Here is a 15,061-nt window from a genome sequence, read left to right as displayed (position 1 = left end):
ATTATTATTATTATAGTATTAATCATCAAACTTATATAGCACTTGTTTAGGACACTCAAAGACGCTTTCACACACTCACATTCACACACTGCTAGTGATGGTAAGCTACTTTGTATCCACAGCCGCCTTGGGGAGGTCTGACAGAGGCGAGGCTGCCATTTGGCGCCGTCGGCCCCTCGGACCACCACTAACAAAGTGTCTTGCCCAAGGACACAACAGCACAATATCAATCAATCGATACCCCTGGCGGGAGCTGGAATCGATCCCCTGACCTTCCAATCATGAGGCAACCTGCTCTAACACCTGAGCTACTGCTGCCCCAGACCATTATTGTAGTCCATAACCAAAGTATATTTCTGTTCTTACATTTTTCACAATACTTATTTTCATGCAGAAAATCACAGAAAACAAAGTGATCAAATTTGGACGTTGGCCCTGTTCTGGTAAAATAAATCCCAAAATAAAAAACATTATTTCTGAATTATATAGAAAATTAGAAGACACGTTAGAAAAATCTAGCTAATTTTAGAACAATATATCACTGTTCAGTAATACAAAATGTGTCACAACTATTAAACAATATAGAACATGTTTATTAAAAACAGATTACTGTAGATTATTTTTGAAAAGTTATTAAACAATAGATACTATTTCTGATCAAATATACATTATTAGAATATTTTATATTTGAGGGTCTGCCGCAATGTTTTCTTCTTCCTGTTCATCATCATTACTGATGGCGAGATTGGTTGGCGCAATAACTGTCCTCCATTCACCTCAGAAATCTTAGTTTAAAATTGCAAAATAAAACCAATATCATAGGTTTTATTATTACTGTTACCATCAATATTAAGATTATGTCTAAAAAACAACAGATTTTACCTAAAAATATTCAGAATTTCTTTTACTATCAGGGCATGTTGTTCAAAAATGGCAGATTTGAGTTTCATGCAATGGTTTCAACAATTTTATTGAGTTTAACTCTTATAACACATTTATCCTTATTTAGCACAACTAGTCAGCCTTGTGATGTGAGAGTTTCATAAACCTAGCATTGTTAGTTTTAGAGATCTGACTGTAAACACGAGAGGAGACTTCTGGCTCTGCAGACACACCAATATTTGGCGCTTTATAGCCCCGCACTGATTGGTGGAATGGCGCCATGGCACAAATGGTGACTAGCTTGATCTCTGATGATTGTTTAGGGGAAATCCCACAATCCTAAGAGTTTGTGAAAAGGCACACCAACAGCATTTATGATGTGAGTGGAAGTGTCTAAATATAGATGTTGGCCCTATAAAGGGTTAAGGGTTTGGATTGGGGGGGTATGGTTCCCGAGCGCGGCCTTGTCTTCAGCTCACCGCTCCCCGAGGGGATGGGTCAAATGCATAGAACAAAGTTACCCACTGTGTGATGACGTTAATCTTTAAACATCCAATAAAGTCTTTGCAAAAAGACTTCATGTTGGTCTTCTTAACAGTGAACTTTGTCAAGCTGTTGATGCAAATTCTCACCAAACCAGGACGTGGTGATCCTAAGAGTAAAGCTGAGCTTCTTGATCCTTGAACACACTTCACCTCCCATCTACTAGTCTTGTTCAGTTCTGACCGTGGGCTGGGAGATGCCTTTACATGCTCTAATTAGAGCTCTTCCAGTAAATCCAGTGGTTATTTATTTTCTAACCTGTTTTGTAGTCATAGTTGGATTTTGTTGTGTTTTGATTTGTGTGGATCTTGTGTCGGTAGTTCTCTAGCGCATCACCACTTCCTTACAGATCACATTTAAAGCTATGAATAATCGTTACATTCACTCATATGGATTTTGAACTCCTTTTGTTGGATTTACAGGGTGGAAATAATCTGGTACACACTCCCCTTCATTACACCGCCGCAATATTCTCAGTGCTCTGTAACCTTTCTGTTAATTGGACCGCTCGTACAAAGGGTGTATTTACACACAGATGACAGTTTCTCATTTGCTGGGAGCTGTTTTCCCTGTTATTACAGTTTGGATTCCACGTGGAAAAGGTCAGCGTTTATCTCCACCTCCCTTGGTGGCGTATAGATACTAATGAAAATAGAAATGGTGTAAAAAATGCAGCAGGACAAGCTTGAAAGAAGTGAAAATGCTGATTAATGGGGAAAAAAACCCTCTTGCTCTTTGGTTGTCTCCTCACATCAGTGTGATTTAATATCTTTATAATTATGCTTCTCTGAAAGGAAGGCTCTGCACCGACATGCCTTCTAGCTCGTGAATATATGAGGAGATGGTATCTCTGCAAAAGTCGTTTCTCTCCCAGTTAAAAAGGTTGTAAAGTCTCCACTTCTCAAAGTTTAACTCAAAGGAAAAGCCATCTGAGTCCAGATGCAGTCATATTTTACTTACTTTACCAATTTCAAGAACAAACAGCTAAGATACGCATGTGCACTTCATCTCTTCTATTCATCCAGTTTAGTGGAACTGTTTAAGTGCACATAAGTCTGGTCCTTTCCTCTCCACCGGAAGTGTCAGTGTCCGCTAAAAGGAAGCATCATTTCCTCTAAAAACCAGTGACACGATGCTAAAGACCTCGGTCCGATCCGGCGAGTCAGAAAACCCCTCGCCTCATCAGGAGATCAGAGGGAGGAGCCTCTGAGGGCATCGCTGGGTGGTGCAATAAACTGGAACGCTCAACACAAGTTCAGGCCTAATCGTCTCATTGTCTCCGTTCTGCTTGAAAGGATCAGCAGCCGTGCTAAGCTCCTCGGGGTACCAGCCCTCAGCTGCTCTCTGCCATCTTGTTTTCTTTTTGTTGCTTTTGTTTACGAAGCGCGGCCTTATTGTTTTCCTGCAGCTTTGTTTGGATCATTGATTTTCTCCATTATTCAGAACAATTCTTTGAGTCTCTTGTTACATTGTTACACACCGTCAACATATAATGTCATAAGTAAACGTCAGTGGTTAAATAATGAGGAAGGCTTTTGAACTTTTGCCTGATTATCATAATTTTCCTCCTTTTCTGTCAGTCAGATGGAAACAAGCGTTCTGTCTTGTTTCAAATCCTAATCATTCATAATAAACATGCTGGTGAAGGTTCTCCGTCATCCAGGTTCTGGTGAGCAAAAGGGTTCAGATGAAAGCCACTGGACTTCTTTGGTTTATTGAAGACGTTTAGCTTCTCATCTGAGGAGCTTTGTCATTTCTGTCTGGAAAATGGAAGAGCTGAGCTTTTATAAAACAACCATTCCAACACAATATGGCCTAACGACATCAACGACACTCACAGGGCCTATGGGGTGTTCATATGTAGTTTCTGCTCATTAAGCAACAATAGACAGCTACAGCTTATAAGCCTGACTCCCCCATATTTCAGTCAGAACTGGCAAAGCTCCTCGGACGAGAAGCGAAACGTCTTCAAGAAACCAAATGAGTCCAGTTACGTTCATGTGAACCCTTTGGACAAAGCAAACCAGGTTTAAGATGTTTCGTAGATGTACAGCACCATGCAGCACCCTGACATTACTTATGTGGTGAAGTGATTGTGGCTCTAGAGTTAAAGTAGCTTTCTGGGGTTTTCTACTTTCAGAAACGATGTGTGATTTTTCAGAAATCCTTAAAATTGATTGTTTCATCGTGTACTGTGATTTAATGTAAACAATAAATCTATTTATTTATTTATTTATTTATTTATTTATTTATTTATTGTTAAGCACGCCCCCTGCCCCGCAGAGCTCCATGCAATAAGAAAGTGAGTGCCGACCAGAACTAACCAATAGCGTTAGACTACCGCTTACCTGCTTCAAATTTAAGGAATACCTCGGCTGATGCAGAATTGATGAACTTTTCACAAAACACGACATGACATGAAAATAAAACAACGTGTTTTAGCTCTGTTTGTCGGCTACAGAAGCACATTAACCCTCTGGAGACGGGCGTTTCAGATTTGCAACAGTTAAAACATAACTATCTGGTTACCCCACATACGTATTTATGTTTATGTTTATTTAGCAGACGCTTTTATCCAAAGTGACCTACAATTTATAACCTATAGGGCATGTTGTGATCTGTGGGGGGAAACCGGGGTACCCGGAGGAAACCCACGCATGCATGGGGCGAACACGCAACTCCACGCAGAAAGGCCGCAGCCGAGTTTCGAACCTGCAACCTTTGTGCTGCGAGGCAACAGTGCTAACAACTGCGCCACCATGCAGTATTTCATGAGCATTTTTTAACTCAGAAGTACCCCAGAAGGACTTAGTTGTTCGTCGTTTTATCAAAACTTATTTTGAGCCTGAGAGAATTAAAGAAACATGAAGAGTCTCCATCTTACAAAAACGGATCAACTGACTATTTGTGTGATATGCTTGTCAGCAACTAGATACTCCAGAAAGAGATTTTAATGTCTCACTCGGCGACAGACTGAAACAAGCATTCGTTATAATTTCTCAGCTCCTTGCAGTAGTTTCTAAGCTCGATTGTTTTTGCTGCTGGACTTTTGAACAAGTTCAGAAACTAATTTCCTCTCAAAGCAGCTGCAGAGTCATCACAACCATCTGGAATCTACGCAATATTCTCCCAATTTAGTATCTGTGGCTCAGTAAGAGCAAAAATATGTCTTAACTTGACAGCTGTAGCTGATGATCAGAGTTTTCATTCATTTTATGTATGAAGACCAGAATTTTGGCAGTTGAGGCTGCTGTAAGACATCAAATTGCCAAAAATTTTGAGATGCCCAATCAAATCATTTCTGTTCAAATGTTCAAAGTTCTGGAGGAACCACTAACCTCAATCCAATGAAACATCCATCTCCACGTGGCAATATGGTGCATCTGTGCATGTAAATGTTTCAAAACATGCTTACATTCGATCACTATGGAGAAACGTACAATCCTTAAGGAAAGTGGTGACAATAATAACCAAACCATTGGAACAAAATAAAATAAATAAATAAACTATTTACTTTATGATTTCTAAAAAATTTTAAGGAACCAGTCGACATTTTTTCATTTAACTGTAGATCAGATAAGAATTAATGTAGTAAAAGGCGTAAGATGAATCATAATAAGAGCAGCAGACCTTTTTCTTTAATAAATGGTTTGTAAATCTCCAGACACTAAAAATAATATTTAATGAATTATCTTCAAGGCTACTCGTCTGCAGTGTGATGCAAATGTTTGGGCAGCTTTGTTAATATTCGTGATTTTCCTGTCTAAATAGTTGGTTGTTAATGAAATGTATCATATAGGAGACACACACACAGTGATAGTTTAGAAGTGAAACAAAGTTTATAGGATTTACAGAAAGTGTGCAATAATAAAGAAATAAACTCAGTATTTATTAGATCCTCCTTTTGCAGAAGTAACAGCCTCTAAACACTTCCTATATCTCCCAGTGAGAGTCTGGATTCTGGTTGAAGGTTTTTTGGACCGTTCTTCTTTACAAAACATCTCTAGTTCATACGGATCTGATGGCTCCTGAGCATGGACAGCTCTCTTTAACTCACACCACAGATGATCAGTAATATTCAGGTCTGGGGACTGAGATGGGCATTTCAGAATGTTCTACTTGTTCCTCTGCATGAATGCCCCAGTAGATGTTGAGCAGTGTTTAGGGTCGTTGTCTTGTTGAAAGATCCAGCCTCGGTGCAGCTTCAGCTTTGTCACTGACTCCTGGACATTGGTCTCCAGAATCTGCTGATATTGAGTGGAATCCATCCACCTCTCAACTTTAACAAGATTCTCAGTCCCTGCACTGGTCACACAGCCCACACCACGATGGAACCACCATCATGTTTTACTGTAGGTTGCAGGTGTTTTCTTGGAATGCTGTGTTCTCTTTTCTCCATGCATAACGCCGCTTGTTACGCCCAAATAACTCCGTTTTGGTTTCTTCAGTCCACAGCACCTTATTCTAGAATGAAGCTGGCTTTTCTAAATGTGCTTTAGCATACCTAAAGCAGCTCTGGTGGTGCTGTAGGTGGAGCAAAGGGTTCTGATACATCACTCTCACGTGCAGCATCTCCTTGTGTAAAGTGCACCCAATAGTTAAACAATAGTGACTCCATCTGCAGAAAGATGATGTCTTTGGTGCTGGTCTTTGGGTTGACACTTACTGTTCTCATCATCCTTCTCCTCTGTTTATCAGAGATGTTTCTTGGTCTACCACTTGGAGCCTTAACTTGAACTGTTCCTGTGGTCTTCCGTTTCCTCAATATGTTCCTAACTGTGGAAACAGACAGCTGAAATCTCTGAGACAGCTTTCTGGATCCTTCCCCTAAACCATGATGGAGAACAATCTTTGTTTTTAGCTCTTGTGAGAGTTGTTCTGAGACCCCCATGTTGCTGCTCTTCAGAGAATGTTCAAAAAGGAGGGAAACTTACAGTTAACCCACTTTCTGTAAATCCTATAGTTTCACTTCTCAAATACCACTGTGTGTGTCTCCTATATGATATATTTAACTGAGTTGTTTTATTGTAACAACCAACGATTTATACAGGAAAATCATGAAGATCAACCAGGCTGCCCGCATCCTACCCTATTACTTTAGTACAGTTTATAATTCCACATATGTTGTGCTGTTGGCTGCTGGCTCAGCACAGTTTTGATCTGATAAGACTAAAATTTTAGGCTTGAATTTAAAAGCACTAATTCTTACAAAACCATTAAAAAAGTTTAGGAAAGTTTATTAATCAGTCATGTACAGTACAGAGATTTTAATTAGTAACTTATTTTAATCCTGTCTTATTAAGAGGAAACACTCATCCACAACATCAGCCGGTGTGTTGGAGGTTTGACCATCTGTTGGTGATGGAGCGAGTGATGTCTGGGATTCAATCAGGCTTTGTGTGTGTGTGTGTGTGTGTGTGTGTGTGTGTGTGTGTGTGCGTGCGTGCGTGCGTGCGTGTGTGTGTGTGTGTGTGTGTGTGTGTGTGTGTGTGTGTGTGTGTGTGTGTGTGTCCTGATTTCCCAACTGCCTCCTCAGTGCAGAATATCATGTTTGGCTCCAGGCATGTTTCAGAAAAGGGTAAAAAAAAAAAACCTGATCAGGATGTCCCAGTTGAGCTCATTAGGTGTTTGTGAACATAAAAAGTGTAAATGTGCTTTAAAAGACAGCAAGATTCACAATGATGAAATGTGAAACAGGATGCTTTGAGTCGGACCTGAACAGATCTGCAGGTGTTGCATCTGGAGCGTGGGTTCAGGTAGGTACACGACGATGCCAGAGGCAGAGAGGGAGAGGGGGGGAGAGAGAGAGAGAGAGAGAGCTTGTAGCCCTAGAGAGCCTCAGTACTGTCTGTCACAGCACCAGAGCCAGATATTCGCCCTGTAAGTGATCCGTGGACACAAAGTCTACAGGTCAGCCTTGACAGCCTGCATCATATGTGTGTGTGTGCATCCAATCTCCCTCATGCCTTTGGCTGTCAGTTCCCTCCTGTTGCACAGGGCAGAGATGTGTGTAGCAGGTGTGTGTGTGTGTGTGTGTGTGTGTGTGTGTGTGTGTGTGTGTGTGTGTGTGTGTGTGTGTGTGTGTGTGTGTGTGTGTGTGTGTCCATAATGAAATGACACGAAGGTAGATGCATGGCGAAGGGTGTCAGAGGGTTGGCGATGTGATAGGGCAATATGTTGCCATGGCAACAGTCAATGAGACCTTGTCTGTGTGAGCGAGTCTGACAGAGAAAGGAGGCGAGTCTAAGTGAAGCAGTTGCCATAGCGACTCTCCGTCACAGCTGCCTGTGATTGAGAGTGAGCGAGTGTGTCTGTCTGACTGATACAGCCGTTCCGCTGTCACGGCTGAGCGTGCATGTACGTCTGCACCATACCCGTGTGTCATCACTTCCAAGCGTTTAATACATATTTCAGCAGCTGTTTAACACATTCAGCTTCATAAAAGACAGTTTCAAAGGGATTCAAACGCTCGCTGTGGCTCTTCCGTTCCATAACAGATGCTGTAATGGTTATTTATGTGGTTGATCTGCTCTGCTGCTCCTTCATAACCCCAGGCCCACACACACACACACACACGCTCACACGTGCACGAACGCTGAAGCCAACAGGGGCTGTCACTGCGCCGGGGCTCCGAATCTTGTGTGCCATATGCTGCCGACGGCTCCTGGCAGGAAGGAGCGTCCCGCAGTCAGCTGGGAGAAAGGTTCAAAGGCCAACGAGGGCCCATCGGGGAGCGTCCCGCATGTGAGCACAGAGCTGCAGGGGCTGGAGGCTGCTGAAAACCCTCATCATTGTTATTAATATTAATGTTCCAGACCAGCTGAAGCTACCTGCTAGTTTGTACAGGCTGTAACCAAAAACCAGCACGGTTGATATTGTTGCATTCCTGGTCTGCTGCAAGGTCCAGTCCATCACTAGTTGTGCGGGCAGTCTCCCAGTACCCAGTTCTTTTATTTCAAGGGATGAATTGATCAGTCCACACTTTAACATTGACACAAATCAACTTCACTAATGACTATGATTCAGTAACTTCAGTTCACTTGATTCTACAAATCCCAAAACAGAGGAATGATTCAGGAAGCACAGGCCTGGAAGCCCGGCGTAACTTCCTAGATACCTGCCCTATAATCCCCTAACCCTTGGCATATCCCACTCAGCGACGGACAGGGCTCTCCTCTCCTCTGTGTCAGTTATCAACAGAACTGTGTGAGAGAATAACTCCTGCCAACGTCTCATTCTACAGGTCATGGTCATGGCTCACGGTCAGGCTTCTCTGATGTGCGGGTGGCAGCAAACAAACAACCCCAGCATAGTTTAAAGAGAGGAGTGGATCATCCTCATTAAAGAAGAAGGTCAAGTGAAGGCTGAGATCAGCATTCTGAACTTACATTATAGGTTTTGTAAAGTCTAACAGTCTTAGACTGAAAGTATGCAGGTTGTTCATTGCGCATAAAAAGCTTCCTGTCATGGTCTGCGTCTGCCCCTTCCTTCATATGTCTCCTGATGTTTCTCCATCCTCTCTGGATTCCCTTCTGTGTCTCATAGCGCCCTCATGTGTCTTTTGTCTGCATCTCAGTTAAGTGTCTTATGTTGTTGCCCTTTTTAATCATTCCTCCCAGGTCAGCTCCAGCCTCTTTGTCCCCAGCTCAGTGTGTGTGTGTGTGTGAGTGTGTGTGTGTTTGTGTGAGTGTGTGTGTGTATGTGCTATGTCCTCCTCCAGCTAGTTTGTGTGAGCCCATCCCTCTGTCTTTAGATAATTGTTGTTTAGTTTTGTGTTTAGGTATTTGCCCTCCTCTGTTTCTGTTTTTCCCATTTAGACAATTATTGTCACCTCCTTCCCTCCGGCCCTCACTCCACGCAGCTGCTTCCTGTTTCCTTAATTGTTCTCCCTGTGTATTTAAGCCCTGTCTTGTCTCTTTTTGGTGTCGGTCCATTGTTTGTTGTAATTCTGCCAAGTCTTCGCGTGCCTCTAGTATTTTTGGATCTCCAGATCTCTATCTGGATTTTTGGACTGTTGGCTCCCAGCCCTTTGGATTACTTTTGTTTTTTGGTTACTCCTAAAATAAAGGATTTTACTTTACATCTTCCCCAGCCTCGTGTCATCCTGGGTTTCTGCATATTTGGGTCCTAAACATCCCAAAATCGTGACACTTCCATTCCATCGAATGTGAAAGTGCCGCAAAACTGCCACCGTACATACGTCTCAATAGCCAGCTGCTGTTTTAGTGGAAGGCTTCCTTTTCAATAAATTGTAAAGTCTATTTTTTAAGTGCTTCACTTCCAAAACGTGTCAAACTCTGCGGTTTAGATCGGGCCAGACAGGAAGTCAAACACAAAAACAGTGTAAAACATCTGGAAACGTTCTAAATAAAAGTCACGTGCAGACAAGCATGCGTTATTTTCACATTGAAACCGTCCTAGCTGAGGTAAACTGCAGAAAAAAACCACCACAGACCTTTTTGGATACATGCAGCTGTCTTTCCAGTTGCTTGTTATTGTGTGGACTTCTGAAATCATGCGTGGTGTTGCAGTTCTCCCATGATTTAGTGACTTCACAGGTTCAGCTGTGTGGAATGCTTTTGCTCTCGTTTTGCGTCAGAAGCGCTCCTGGTTGAAGCTGCTTTCATGTCCAGTGGAAAGGAAGCTTTAGTTTCAAGTTTAGGTCGTCTAATGTTGAGATATATGGGATTGTAGCTATTTTGGTCAATAATTTTGGGTGATCTCATGCAATGTTCCAAGAGCTCAGATGATCCATTTACAGGCAGAGCTGTAGCCATGTTTGTAGCGTTGTCAGCCATCTTTAAATTGGGTTGACTCTAGTGTTTACCAGATGTAGACAAGAGTCTAATGATTTATTCCTGCCAGTTTCACTAAAATTCATCATGAGTTATTCTGTTAACCCTTCATAGGGTGAGTCATTCGGCCACTTGGACATGCCTCGAGTCTTCGACGGCACAAAATCAGAACAGGGTATCCGCGGGTCCTTAAAAAGTCTTAAAAAGTCTTAAATTTGCTTTTCCAATTTAAGGTCTTAAAAATCCTTAAAAATGACAAATAATCCTTAAATACAGTTTACAAAGGTCTTAAATGTCCAAAGACCCAATAAACAAGATTATTTTATTTCTATAAAATTTTCATCAATTTCTAGTTGGTGTTCAGCATTTTTTGTGTGTGATGTTGGCGTAAGCGGAACCGTACACAATCAGTTGGTTGTGAAAGGGGGCTATTTTTAGATGAGCACATTAGCTGGTTAAGCTAGTGGGAGCTTGCGCCATGGGGAAGCGAAAGGTTTAATGGTAACTGGATAGCTTATCCCACGTTGGTGACGTGGTTAGCACCGGTTCCAGGCAATAGCTGGAAATTATAGCTTAAATTTAATTTTTAAAAATTGCTTAAATTTGGTCAAAGTGGCCTTAAAAAAGGTCGTAAAAAGTCTTAAATTTGGCTCCCTTAAACCTGCAGATACCCTGCAGGAACATCTTTAAAAATTAGAAAATGTAAAAATGGATAAATGCTCAATTTTAAATTAAAGAACAAAAAACATGCTAGGCATTCTGAGGACCTAAAAGACACACACACACACACACACACACACACACACACACACACACAGTGAAAGTGACATCACTTAAAGCTTCTAGAAGACATAAGGAGTAAAAGTTAAAAAAGCACCGCCAAACCTTAACTTTGTCTTGCTTGAGAGAACATGGCATTTCTATGTGTGACATTTATGCTATCTGTCTATTTTCTACCTTAAAGCGACACTCGCTAGCCATTTTTTCCAGAGCAAAGCTGATAGGATCCAGAAAAAAAAACATTTTTCCTTAAGATTCCCCTCAGGGGAGCTGACCCAGAAATGCTCTGATACGTCTGTCTGCTCAGGTCAGGGCAAGCTGCACTCGGTGCTTGTTTAAGGCTCCAAGGTGCAAAAGTGAAATGAAAGAAATGTATTCCAGACTTGATGTCTGAAGTGCCAGTGGCTTTTTATTATCTGCTGATTGCACACAGACTGAGGAAGAATTGGTTTTGATTCTGTCTGCTCCTGTTTTCTCTCACGTTCCTCACAGATCCAGGAATTTGTTGTTGTGTTGTCATCACAGACGGTGGGTTGAAGCATGCTGCTTCAGGGGTTAACTCTGACTGCAAAACCTCCACAGAAGAAGACTTCTGCACATTCACTTCAGCATTTCTTCAGCTTTCAATTTTCCTTTCATAAATAGGGCTGAACAATTTAGGAAAATATTCTAATTGCAATGTTTGTCTTCAATATTTCAATTGTTTTCTCAAGTTTGTTTACTAGAAGCTGAAGCACGGGCGGCTGGCATTTTAGCCGTGCAGCCCTTGTGTATGGTGGTGTGATGTTTCTTTAGGTGTTGATAGAGGTTTGTAGTGTTACCTCGTTACGCAGCAACAGTAGCAAATCGAGTTCTGCACCGTACCTGACGTTGTGCAGCGTCTTCTTTTATATTGCCAAAATAATTCCACACAACTGATGTGCTATTCCTTTTTGGTACCAAACTTTGTGCAGCATTGGATTCTGCTGAGCCTGAGGCCATTTTATAACAGGCTAAAGAGCCGCGTTCTCCTCTCCCTGCCGTGTTAGAGGTACTTGCAAGTCACGTGACATCTTGTGACCAGTCAAATCGCAGCCTTGGCAATTAGAAAATCTCATTTTGTCACATTGCAGTAAAATTGCATCCGCAGTTAATCATCCGGCCCTACTTTAAAACATAAAGTGTCAAAATTCTCAAATAAACCCAAAATACTGATAATTGGGTCCAACTTTTTTATTTTGTTACAGATAGTTGAACTTTTTTGATATTTTGTCTTTTTAATCAATATTTAGACATTTTGACCAAATAATTTTACACTTTGTCTATATTATGATGAATTCTCAACACAAAAATAAAAATGTTTCTAAGCTCTGAGATTTTACAACCTTCTTCTTTTAAACTAGGTAGTAATAATAATAATAATAATAATAATAATAATAATAATAATAATAATAGATTTTATTTGTAAGGCACTTTACATTTCAATGAAATCTCAAAGTGCTACAGTAGGAAATCAGAAACAATGTATGGAATAATTAAAAACAATGAATAAAAACATATAAATAAAAAATACATAAAACCACACAATGCTAAGTTAACACATGGTAAATCAACAGCAATACCAATCAGTTTGGAAAAGCTTGTGTAAATAAAAATGTCTTCAGGTGTTTTTTTAAACATTCAACACTCTGAGGTGCTCTCAATGTTTCAGGGAGTGTGTTCCACAGGCGTGGGGCTGCAGCTTGAAAAGCTCGATCCCCCATGGTATGAAGTTTTTTTCTGGGCTGTTGCAGGAATTGAGGTGTATATAACTATGTGTGCTTGTATTTACATGACTTACTGTGATCTTAGATATTATATGTAATAAAACACTAACATCAACTACCGGCAAAGGATTTTGTTTTTGGATGTTTTTGTAGATTATTGTCACAAACTCTCATCAAACCACTTTTTGACCTTAAAGCATCTAGATGGAGTATCAGGATTAGTATCTTCATCAGAAACCTGCCAGATCCAGTCCTAGACTTCTTTTGTACGTTCTCGCTGTGTTTGTCTTCTAATTCCATTTTTGGTTCTTTTCTAAACACAGGTAAGGTTTCTCTTTACCTTGTTGACAGTTTCGTTTGCGGCTGTAAACATCTTCAGGGCTGACGCTGTTAGATAATCTCATTTTGTCACGTTGCAGTAAAATTGCATCTGCAATTAATCATTCAGCATCAGCTCTGAAGATGTTTGCAGCCGCAAACGAAACCATCAGCAAGGTGAAGAGAAGGCTTTATCTGTGTTTAAAAAAGAACCAAAAATGTAATCAGTCCTAGACTTGTCTACTGCCCCCTGGTGGAGGATCTGGAGGTGTAAAGGGCCGACTTTTCTGATATTGTTTTATTATTTTATAGTAAATTAAAACCGATAATGTTCTCGATAACATTTACCAATAAATAGTTATTTTATTATTATTTGATATTCCAGGCATTCCTGTTGAGACGGTCTTCAACTCCCACCTCCGGCAGAGCTTTGACCGTGTCCCGAGAGCAGTGGGGGGCATTGACTCCGAGTGGGCCTTGTTCCACTCTGCAATTGTTGAGGTGGCTGTTGCCAGCTGTGGTCTCAAGGTGGCCGGTGCCAGTCGTGGTGGCAACCCCTGTACCCGCTGGTGGACACCAGAGGTTCGGGGAGCCGTTAGACTGAAGAAGGAGGCCTACAGGGCGTGGCTGGTCTGTGGGTCTCCAGAGGCAGCAGACAGGTACCGAAGAGCCAAGCGGGCTGCAGCAGTGGCAGTTGCCAAGGCAAATGCTCAGGCGTGGGAGGAGTTTGGTGAGGCCATGGAGATAGACTATCGATCGGCTCCAAAGAGGTTCTGGCAAACTGTCCGACGCCTCAGGAGAGGAAGGCAGCAACTCGCTCACACTGTTTACAGTAGGGATGGGGAGCTGCTGACATCAACTGGGGCTATAGTCGGACGGTGGAAGGAATACTTTGAGGAGCTCCTCAATCCCACCTATGCGCATTCCGAGGAGGAACCAGAGCTGGGAGGCCTGGGGATGGACTGTCCGATCTCGGGGGCAGAAGTTGCTGAGGTAGTCAAACAAGTACACAGCGGCGGAGCCCCGGGGGCGGATGAGGTTCGTCCTGGGTATGGATGTTGTAGGGCTGTCATGGTTGACACGTCTCTGCAACATTGCGTGGTCATCGGGGGCAGTTCCTGTGGAGTGGCAGACCGGGGTGGTGGTCCCCATCTTTAAGAAGGGTGACCTGAGAGTGTGTGCCAACTATAGAGGGATTACACTCCTCAGCCTCCCTGGAAAGGTCTACTCCAAGGTACTGGAGAGGAGGGTCCGATCGATAGTTGAATCTCAGATTGAGGAGGAGCAATGTGGTTTTCGTCCTGGCCGTGGAACTGTGGACCAGCTCTATACCCTTGCAAGGGTGATGGAGGGGGCATGGGAGTTTGCCCAACCAATCCACATGTGTTTGTGGATTTGGAGAAGGCTTATGACCGTGTCCCCAGGGGCACCCTGTGGGGGACGCTCCAGGAGTATGGGGTGGGTGGCTTTCAGTTGAAGGCCATTCAGTCCCTTTACCAGAGGAGCGTGAGTTTGGTCCGCATAGCCGGTAGTAAGTCGGACCTGTTCCAGGTGAGGGTTGGACTCCGCCAGGGCTGCCCTTTGTCACCGGTTCGGTTCATTACCTTTATGGACAGAATTTCTAGGCGCAGCCGTGGTGTGGAGTGTGTCGAGTTTGGTGGCAGGAGAATCTCGTCTCTGCTTTTTGCGGATGATGTGGTCCTCCTTGCTTCATCCAGCTCTGACCTTCAGCTCTTGCTGGGTAGGTTCGCGGCCGAGTGTGAAGTGGCTGGGATGAGGATCAGCACCTCCAAATCTGAGACCATGGTTCTCGACCGGAAAAGGGTGGCTTGCCAACTCTGGGTCGGGGGAGAGGTCCTACCTTAAGTGGAGGAGTTTAACTATCTCAGGGTCTTGTTCACGAGTGAGGGTGAGAGGGATCGGGAGATCGACAGGCGGATTGGTTCGGCGTCTGCAGTGATGCGGACGCTGAGCCGATCTGTCGTGGTGAAGAGGGAG

At 42.6% G+C, this 15,061-nt stretch overlaps 1 protein-coding gene across 2 annotated transcripts in view; it reads left to right on the top strand.

Annotated features, from left to right (window-relative positions):
• nlgn2a (neuroligin 2a) overlaps positions 1-15,061 on the top strand; it is a 356,614-nt gene that overhangs the window by 216,670 nt on the left and 124,883 nt on the right. The window lies entirely within an intron of this gene.

Source organism: Nothobranchius furzeri, chromosome 2, assembly GCF_043380555.1.
Source record: "Nothobranchius furzeri strain GRZ-AD chromosome 2, NfurGRZ-RIMD1, whole genome shotgun sequence".
In the NCBI taxonomy this organism is placed as follows: domain Eukaryota; kingdom Metazoa; phylum Chordata; class Actinopteri; order Cyprinodontiformes; family Nothobranchiidae; genus Nothobranchius; species Nothobranchius furzeri.
Note: the sequence above shows the minus strand (reverse complement) of the source record. Positions and strands in the feature narration are given on the sequence as shown.